Source organism: Prunus avium, chromosome 3 (genome assembly GCF_965620075.1).
Source record: "Prunus avium chromosome 3, drPruAviu1.hap1.1, whole genome shotgun sequence".
NCBI lineage: Eukaryota > Viridiplantae > Streptophyta > Magnoliopsida > Rosales > Rosaceae > Prunus > Prunus avium.
The window spans coordinates 17,191,057-17,200,875 of NC_142286.1; the positions used below are offsets into that span (position 1 = coordinate 17,191,057).

The 9,819-nt window shown below is 40.4% G+C and overlaps 1 non-coding gene across 1 annotated transcript; it reads left to right on the forward strand.

Annotated features, from left to right (window-relative positions):
* The first annotated feature begins 515 nt into the window (after nt 1-515).
* LOC148295706 (small nucleolar RNA R71) lies at nt 516-622 on the forward strand. Its single transcript, XR_015834980.1, has one exon. It is a non-coding gene; the product is annotated as a small nucleolar RNA R71 (small nucleolar RNA).
* The last annotated feature ends 9,197 nt before the right edge of the window (nt 623-9,819 follow it).

Here is a 9,819-nt window from a genome sequence, read left to right on the forward strand (position 1 = left end):
ATGATGATGTTTGTTGTGGCTTTTGGAATGAAGGGGGATTGGCTTGATTCTGAGTATTCCTCCATGAAAAGTTTGGATGATTCCTCCAACCTGGATTATAACTTTGAGAGTATGGATCATTTCTTGGACCTTGGTTGTAGGAATTTACCAACTTAGCTTGCTCTTGCACAAATTCTGGATATCCAGCCCCAAGTGGACAAGCTATGGTAGCATGGTCAGGAGTTTCGCAAATACTACACACTTCCTTCGGAGGGCTTCTTGAGTTTAATGCAAGAAGAGCATCTAGCTTTTGTTCCAGTTTTGAAATCTGCACACTAGAAGCATCATTAGAACCACTAATAACACGTTTACCTCTTGTATCCGTATGTTGGGTCTCCATTGCTATCTCCTCAAAGAGTTCGTATGTTTCTTCTGGAGTTTTAGTTTTAAAAGAACCACCTGCAAAATTGGTGACTATATTATGACTAGAAGGGGTTAGTCCTTTATAAAACATACGCATTTGAAGCTTCAATGGAATCCCATGATGAGGACATTGGTTGAGCAGCCCATTGAATCTCTCCCATGCTTCACAAAACGATTCATCATCTTGCTGTGCAAATAACAAGATCTTATCCCTAAGCATGTCGGTCTTTTGCGTGGAGAAGTATTTCTCCAAGAACTTCTTTTGAATGGCAGCCCATGTAGTGAGTGAACCAGGCTTCAAAGAATTCAACCAATATTTCGCCTTATCCTTCAAAGTGTATGGAAACACTCTCATTCGAAGTTGATCTTCTGTCACACCTGTCAAGGGAAAAGAACTCACAACATTAAAAATATCCTTTATATGAGTTAATGGATCTTCATTAGGTAAACCATAAAAGGAAGGCAGCATATTAAGATGAGAAGATTTAAGCTCATAATTTCGAGCTACAGTGGGCAGCAAAATGCTTGAAGGAGATGCTGGAATTGTTGGGATATCAAGTTCTCCCATGAACTCATTGGCAGCCATCTCTTCTTCTTCTTCTTGGTCTGAACTTGCTTCCGAATTTGAAGGTGAAGAACCAGGAAGTTCAGTGTGGAGAGCAATACTTGTAAATGTGGCAAGAGCTTGCTCTTTTGCAGTTGACAACTCTCTTTCTAAACGATTATGAACTTCAGAGATCACCCGGTTGGGTTGCAACGATGGTCCTGCGTTCAAAGATCTGGAGCGTTGGAACGAAGACCTCACTTGTTCAAGGAACGGTCTTTTAGACATAAACTACCTGAAACAGAAAATTAGATTAATTAGAAACACTAAAAAGAATAGGGTAACCTTGGGCACATAACCAGGGAAGAACTTTCGTTCAGTCCCCGGCAACGGCGCCAAAATTTGTTGTTAATTATTATGTTAACTCGCAATTGTACGGGGCAATTAGTAATATAGCAAGACAAGTACGAGGTCGTACCCACGAAGACTGAGAAGTTCAAATTAGTTATGTACGTAGATTACCGAATTCAAGAAGTTAGGAAGTTAAGTCTAAAACAGAAATTAAAGTGAGAGTGATTGTGATTGTGAAAGGAAGTGAGCAGACTAAAATTGCGAATGAAAGCACATAAACAAGTGTAACAAAGAGTGGTTTTAAGAGTTGGAAAACAGATTTGGAGACTAGGGCATTCGAATCACCATAACAATTCAATTCTGGGTTATATGGAGTCAAGTAACAAGTCTAATTCAGATTCAAAGATTGATTCTAGCTAAAGTATGATTAGGCCATGGTGTTTGATCCTAACCTTGTGTTCCTAATTCCCTAATTTGATCATTTGTTGTCTAACCTAAAATTAAGCATTAGGAACCCATTAAGCATAGAAGAACAATTTAAACAACCAAGCATGTATCTAATCCCTGTTGTCGAATGTCCATACATACTCTTCCTATTCATAGTTCAATTCGAATTAAAGCATGGTGTCTACTCTTAATTCAAACCAAGATAGTTAACAAACAAGTTCTAATGGTGATCAATCATTCAAACAAGCATGTTAACTTATAAGCATAATGAATAAGAACATGAATCATGAATCAAACTTGAAACTCCAAACTTATAAACCCAGAATATTCATGTTAGGTTACATCGAAGCCCTAGTTATGGATTTAGTTACTCATAATGGAAAAGAAACTAAAATAGAAATGGGAAAACATAATGAATGCCATAAGAGTAGAAAAACCCTTTTCTGAAGTTCTTGTAGTGTCCAATGCTTCTCCAAGAGCTTCTCCACGTCTAGAAGGATGTATGAAGGATATGGAGGTGATTTGAGATGAGCTTGAGTGAGTGGTGATGGATGAGAAAGAGGAAATTCGTAGGGAAATGGAAGGGAGGTTTTCTGGAGCTGTTTTGGTGATTTTGGGACAGTTTAGAGTATTGGGTTGATTGCTTGAGTGTTTGGGGTTGTGGGAATGTATGAGGATGATTTCTGGATGATGGAAGTGTGGAGGATGGCTGAAGTGAATTTTGTAGCTTGAAGACTCCTCTATTTATAGGGCTAAGAGGGAGGAACATCATGATGAAATCCAACACCACCATTCCTCATTTAATACAACCCATAACTCCCACTTCATCTTGTCTATGTTAGTGTGGTTGGAATCAATCCCATCCCATACTTCTTTTGCTGTACCTCAAGCTTTCTTCACATGGGATCAAAGGTGATCAATTGTGGCTGCCTTTTGCTGCCAACCCATGTGGTCTTCTTTTGGTTGTTGAACAAAAACGAGTCTTCTGAACCAGACTTGGTGTAGGAAGGCCAGAGGTTTCAAAACTTATCCAATGGGGCTCAAATCTGGATATGTTATAGTAGACACCCATTGGAACAACTTCTATGAAGAAAGTAGTCCCATCGGAGCAGTAGAAGTATGCGTTTTGGGCCTTGCAATTTGGCTGCCGAACAGAGACTGGAATTGACTTCATTTCATTTATGCTTTACATGCATGCACATGCTTTCTTTATAATAACTCCAGCATGTACCAACTTGATCCTTTAGAATTTCATAGCTGGAATGCCTCCCCACTTCACTCATTATGTTGGATCCAAAGTCAGTTGCAGCATGGGTGAGGCACATGGAGGCACATGACAAAGCTGGCAGCTGCAAATCCTCCTGAGCAGGGTTGAGTGTTGGGCGGGCTGAGCACTCCACAAATGTCCAATTGGGCTGAAATTTGGATATGTTGTACTAGACACCCATTGGAACAAGTTTCATGAAGATCTTCACCTCATCCAAGCCCCATAGCATGCTGATCCAAGGCCAAGAAGCTGACCTACGAAATTGGGCTGGAAAGGAGTTGTAGCCAAAATGTGTTTGTCTTTAAGCCCTTCTTCCATTCACCCAAATCAAGCCTTAACATGCATGGATTGCATCATTTCCTATCCAAAGTCATCATTGTTACCTAAATGTCAATTAACTGAAAGATAAACACAAAAAGGATTAAAAGCACAAGTTTAACTCAAACACATAGCCAAATCATAAGCTAGAAGGGTACAAAATGATATACAATATGGTGGGAGGAGTCATTTGGTGAGTTTTGAGTGAAATCCAATCGCTAGAAGTATGGAATACACAAACCACTCCAATTAGGAACGAACTGCCGTTGAAATTGAATTATCCAATTTCTCACACGTATTGAATTTTGATCGAGCCCAAAACTTGGGCAAAATCATAATATGGTGGGACGAGTCATTTGTTGAGTTTTGAGTGAAATACAATCGCTAGAAGTATGGAATACACCAACCACTCCAATTAGGAACGAATTGCCGTTGAACTTGAATTGTCCAATTTGGAACACCCATTGATTTCGGATCGAGCCCAAAACTTGGGCAACATCAAAATATGGTGGGAAGAGTCATTTGGTGAGTTTTGAGTGAAATCCAATCGCTAGAAATATGGAATACACCAACCACTCCAATTAGGAACGAACTGCCGTTGAAATTGAATTGTCCAATTTCTCACACCTACTGATTTCGGATCGAGCCCAAAACTAGGGCAACATCATAATATGGTGGGAGGAGTCATTTGGTGAGTTTTGAGGGAAATCCAATCGCTAGAAGTATGGAATACACCAACCACTCCAATTAGGAACGAACTGCCGTTGAAATTGAATTATCCTATTTCTCACACGTATTGAGTTTTGATCGAGCCCAAAACTTGGGCAACATCATAATATGGTGGGAGGAGTCATTTGTTGAGTTTTGAGTGAAATCCAATCGCTTGAAGTATGGAATACACCAACCACTCCAATTAGGAACGAACTGCCGTTGAACTTGAATTGTCCAATTTGGAACACACATTGATTTCGGATCGAGCCCAAAACTTGGGCAACATCATAATATGGTGGGAGGAGTCATTTGGTGAGTTATGAGTGAAATCCAATCGCTAGAAGTATGGAATACACCAACCACTCCAATTAGGAACGAACTGCCGTTGAAATTGAATTGTCCAATTTCTCACACCTACTGATTTCGGATCGAGCCCAAAACTTGGGCAACATCATAAGATGGTGGGAGGAGTCATTTGGTGAGTTTTGAGTGAAATCCAATCGCTAGAAGTATGGAATACACCAACCACTCCAATTAGGAACGAACTGCCGTTGAACTTGAATTGTCCAATTTGGAACACCTATTGATTTCGGATCGAGCCCAAAACTTGGGCAACATCATAATATGGTGGGAGTAGTCATTTGGTGAGTTTTGAGTGTAATCCAATCGCTAGAAGTATGGAATACACCAGCCACTCCAATTAGGAACGAACTGCCGTTGAACTTAAATTGTCCAATTTCTCACACCTATTGATTTCGGATCGAGCCCCAAACTTGGGCAACATCATAATATGGTGGGAGAAGTCATTTGGTGAGTTTTGAGTGAAATCCAATTGCTAGAAGTATGGAATACCCCAACCACTACAATTAGGAACGAACTGCCGTTGAACTTGAATTGTCCAATTTGGAACACCTATTGATTTCGGATCGAGCCCAAAACTTGGGCAACATCATAATATGGTGGGAGGAGTCATTTGGTGAGTTTTGAGTGAAAAACAATCGCTAGAAGTATGGAATACACCAACCACTCCAATTCGGAAAGAACTGTCGTTGAAATTGAATTGACCAATTTCTCACACCTATAGATTTCGGATCGAGCTCAAAACTTGGGCAACATCATAATATGGTGGGAGGAGTCATTTGGTGAGTTTTGAGTGAAATCCAATCGCTAGAAGTATGGAATACACCAACCACTCCAGTAAGGAACGAACTGCCGTTGAACTTGAATTCTCCAATTTCTCACACCTATTGATTTCGGATCAAGCCCCAAACTTGGGCAACATCATAATATGGTGGGAGGAGTCATTTGGTGAGTTTTGAGTGAAATCCAATTGCTAGAAGTATGGAATACCCCAACCACTCCAATTAGGAACGAACTGCCGTTGAACTTGAATTGACCAATTTCTCACACCTATTGATTTCGGATCGATCCCAAAACTTGGGCAACATCATAATATGATGGGAGGAGTCATTTGGTGAGTTTTGAGTGAAATCCAATCGCTAGAAGTATGGAATACACCAACCACTCCAATTAGGAACGAACTGCCGTTGAACTTGAATTGTCCAATTTCTGACACCTATTGATTTCGGATCGAGCCCAAAACTTGGGCAAGATCATAATATGGTGGGAGGAGTCATTTGGTGAGTTTTGAGTGAAATCCAATCGCTAGAAGTATGGAATACACCAACCACTCCAATTAGGAACGAACTGCCGTTGAACCTGAATTGTCCAATTTCTCACACCTATTGATTTCGGATCGAGCCCCAAACTTGGGGAACATCGTAATATGGTGGGAGGAGTCATTTGGTGAGTTTTGAGTGAAATCCAATGGATAGAAGTATGGAATACACCAAACACTCCAATTAGGAACAAACAGCCGTTGAACTTGAATTGTCCAATTTCTCACACCTATTGATTTCAGATTGAGCCCAAAACCCGGGCAACATCATAATATGGCGGGAGGAGTCATTTGGTGAGTTTTGAGTGAAATCCAATCGCTAGAAGTATGGAATACACCAACCACTCCAATTAGGAAGGAACTGCCGTTGAACTTGAATTGTTCAACCCCAAACTTGGGCAACATCATAATATGGTGGGAGGAGTCATTTGGTGAGTTTTGAGTGAAATCCAATCACTAGAAGTATGGAATACACCAACCACTCCAGTTAGGAACGAACTGCCGTTGAACTTGAATTGTCCAATTTCTCACACCTATTGATTTCGGATCGAGCCCTAAACTTGGGCAACATCATAATATCGTGGGAGGAGTCATTTGGTGAGTTTTGAGTGAAATCCAATCGCTAGAAGTATGCAATACACCAACCACTCCAATTAGGAACGAACTGCCGTTGAACTTGAATTGTGCAATTTCGAACACCTATTGATTTCGGATCTAGCCCAAAACTTGGGCAACATCATAATATGGTGGGAGGAGTCACTTGGTGAGTTTTTAGTGAAATCCAATCGCTAGAAGTATGGAATACACCAACCACTCCAATTAGGAACGAACTTCCGTTGAAATTGAATTGTCCAATTTCTCACACCTATTGATTTCGGATCAAGCCCAAAACTTGGGCAAGATCATAATATAGTGGGAGGAGTCATTTGGTGAGTTTTGAGTGAAATCCAATTGCTAGAAGTATGCAATACACCAACCACTCCAATTAGGAACGAACTGCCGTTGAACTTGAATTGTCCAATTTGGAACACCTATTGAGTTCGGATTGAGGCCAAAACTTGGGCAAAATAATAATATGGTGGGAGGAGTCATTTGATGAGGTTTGAGTGCTATCCAATCGCTAGAAGTATGGAATACACCAACCACTCCAATTATGAACGAACTGCCGTTGCTCTTGAATTGTCCAATTTCTCACACCTATTGATTTCGGATCGAGCCCCAAACTTGGGCAACATCGTAATATGGTGGGAGGAGTCATTTGGTGAGTTTTGAGTGAAATCCAATTGCTAGAAGTATGGAATACACCATCCACTCCAATTAGGAACGAACTGCCGTTGAACTTGAATTGTCCAATTTCTCACACCTATTGATTTAGGATCGAGCCCCCAATTTGGGCAACATTATAATATGGTGGGAGGAGTCATTTGGGGAGTTTTGAGTGAAATCCAATTGCTAGAAGTATGGAATACACCAACCACTCCAATTAGGAACGAACTGCCGTTGAACTTGAATTGTCCAATTTCTCACACCTATTGATTTAGGATCGAGCCCCCAACTTGGGCAACATCATAATATGGTGGGAGGAGTCATTTGGTGAGTTTTGAGTGAAATCCAATCGCTAGAAGTATGGAATACACTAACCACTCCCATTAGGAACGAACTGCCGTTGAACTTGAATTGTCCAATTTCTCACACCTATTGATTTCGGATCGAGCCCAAAACCCGGGTGTTTCTTCGATTCAGCTGCACCAAAATGGATTCAGCTGCATCCTCAACTTGTGATACTCGCAAGTGCACGAGCCGTTTGGTAGTGTAGCATATGTAAGTGCGAGGTCGATCCCACGAGGATTGGTGATTGAATGATCCAATTCATTTCCCCTACATAAAACAGAAATGAAAAAGAAAATAAATAAAACAAGAAAAAAGGAAATAACTCAAGCAAATAAGTTCCCAAGTTCAATTAGATTAACGGATTGATTCTAGCTAAAGTATGATTAAGCCATGGTGTTTGGTCATAACCTTGTGTTCCTAATTCCCTAATTTGATCATTTGTTGTCTAACCTAAAACTAAGCATTAGGAACCCATTAAGCATAGAAGAACAATTTAAACAACCAAGCATGTATCTAATCCCTGTTGTCGAATGTCCATACATACTCTTCTTATTCATAGTTCAATTCGAATTAAAGCATGGTGTCTACTCTTAATTCAAACCAAGATAGCTAACATGCAAGCCTAAATGGTGATCAATCATTCAAACTAGCCTATTAACTTATAAGCATAATGAATAAGAACAAAAACCATAATTGAAACTTGGAAACTAATTAAACTTGAAACTTAAGAAAGAATGTACATTACAATGAAAAGTAAAGTGAAACTAAGAAAAACTTGAAGGAAAATTTAGTAAAATCAATTTGTTACAACAATTGACAACTTGAAAGGAAACTAAGAGAATTTGAGGGAGAGAAGGGAAGGGAGCTCTAGAGAAGTGTTTGAGAGCTCCCCCCCTTGGGGTGTGATTTGAAGCTTGAAGGCTTCTCTATTTATAGGGCTAAGAGGGAGGAACATCATGATGGATTCCCACACCATCCTTCATCTTTTGCTGCTGCACCTCAAGCATCTTCACATGGGTTCAAAGGTGATCAGTTGTGGCTGCCTTTGCTGCCAACCCATGTGGTTGCCTTTCGGTTGCCAACCCATGTGGTTGCCTTTTGGTTGCTGAAAAACGAGTTTTCTGAACCAGTCTTGGTGTAGGAAGGCCAGAGGTTTCAAAACTTATCCAATGGGGCTCAAATCTGGATATGTTATAGTAGACACCCATTGGAACAACTTCTATGAAGAAAGTAGTCCCATCGGAGCAGTAGAAGTATGCGTTTTGGGCCTTGCAATTTGGCTGCCGAACAGAGACTGGAATTGACTTCATTTCATTTATGCTTTACATGCATGCACATGCTTTCTTTATAATAACTCCAGCATGTACGAAACTGGAATGCCTCCCCACTTCACTCATTATGTTGGATCCAAAGTCAGTTGCAGCATGGGTGAGGCACATGGCTTAAAGGAGGAGACAAGGCTCAAAGCTGGCAGCTGCAAATCCTCCTGAGCATGGTTCAGTGTTGGACGGGCTAAGGACTCCACATATGTTCAATTGGGCTGAATTTTGGCTATGTTATACTAGACACCCAATTGAACAACTTCTATGAAGAATGTCTCCTCATCCGAGTTGTGCAGATTGCTGAAATGAGACCTGCAAGGTGACTTACGAAACTGGACTGACAAGAAGTATGGCCCAACTTCGGTTTTGTCTTTAAGCTCTTGCTCTTTGCCAATCAGCCCTTAACGTGCATGGATTGCATCAAATGTGATCTCTTGCTATCTTAACCTACAAAACACACAAATACAGGTAAGTGACTCAAAATAAAGAGAAACTAAGCAAAATCACTAAGTAAAGAAGGCAAGCAAGTGTATGAAATTATGGACTTATCAAAACAGAAAATGGATTAAAAGCACAAGTTTAACTCAATAACATAAAAAAATCATAAGCTAGAAGGGTACAAAATGATATACAATTATGAACCGATCACCGGGCAACATCATAATATGGCGGGAGGAGTCATTTGGTGAGTTTTGAGTGAAATCCAATCGCTAGAAGTATGGAATACACCAACCACTCCAATTAGGAACGAACTGCCGTTGAACTTGAATTGTCCAATTTCTCACACCTATTGATTTCGGATCAAGCCCAAAACTTGGGCAAGATCATAATATGGTGGGAGGAGTCATTTGGTGAGTTTTGAGTGAAATCCAATCGCTAGAAGTATGCAATACACCAACCACTCCAATTAGAAACGAACTGCCGTTGAACTTGAATTGTCCAATTTCTCACACCTATAGATTTCGGATCGAGCCCAAAACTTGGGCAACATCATAATATGGTGGGAGGAGTCATTTGATGAGTTTTGAGTGCTATCCAATCCCCAGAAGTATGGAATACACCAACCACTCCAATTAGGAACGAACTGCCGTTGAACTTGAATTGTCCAATTTGGAACACCTATTGATTTCGGATCGACCCCAAAACTTGGGCAACATCATAACATGGT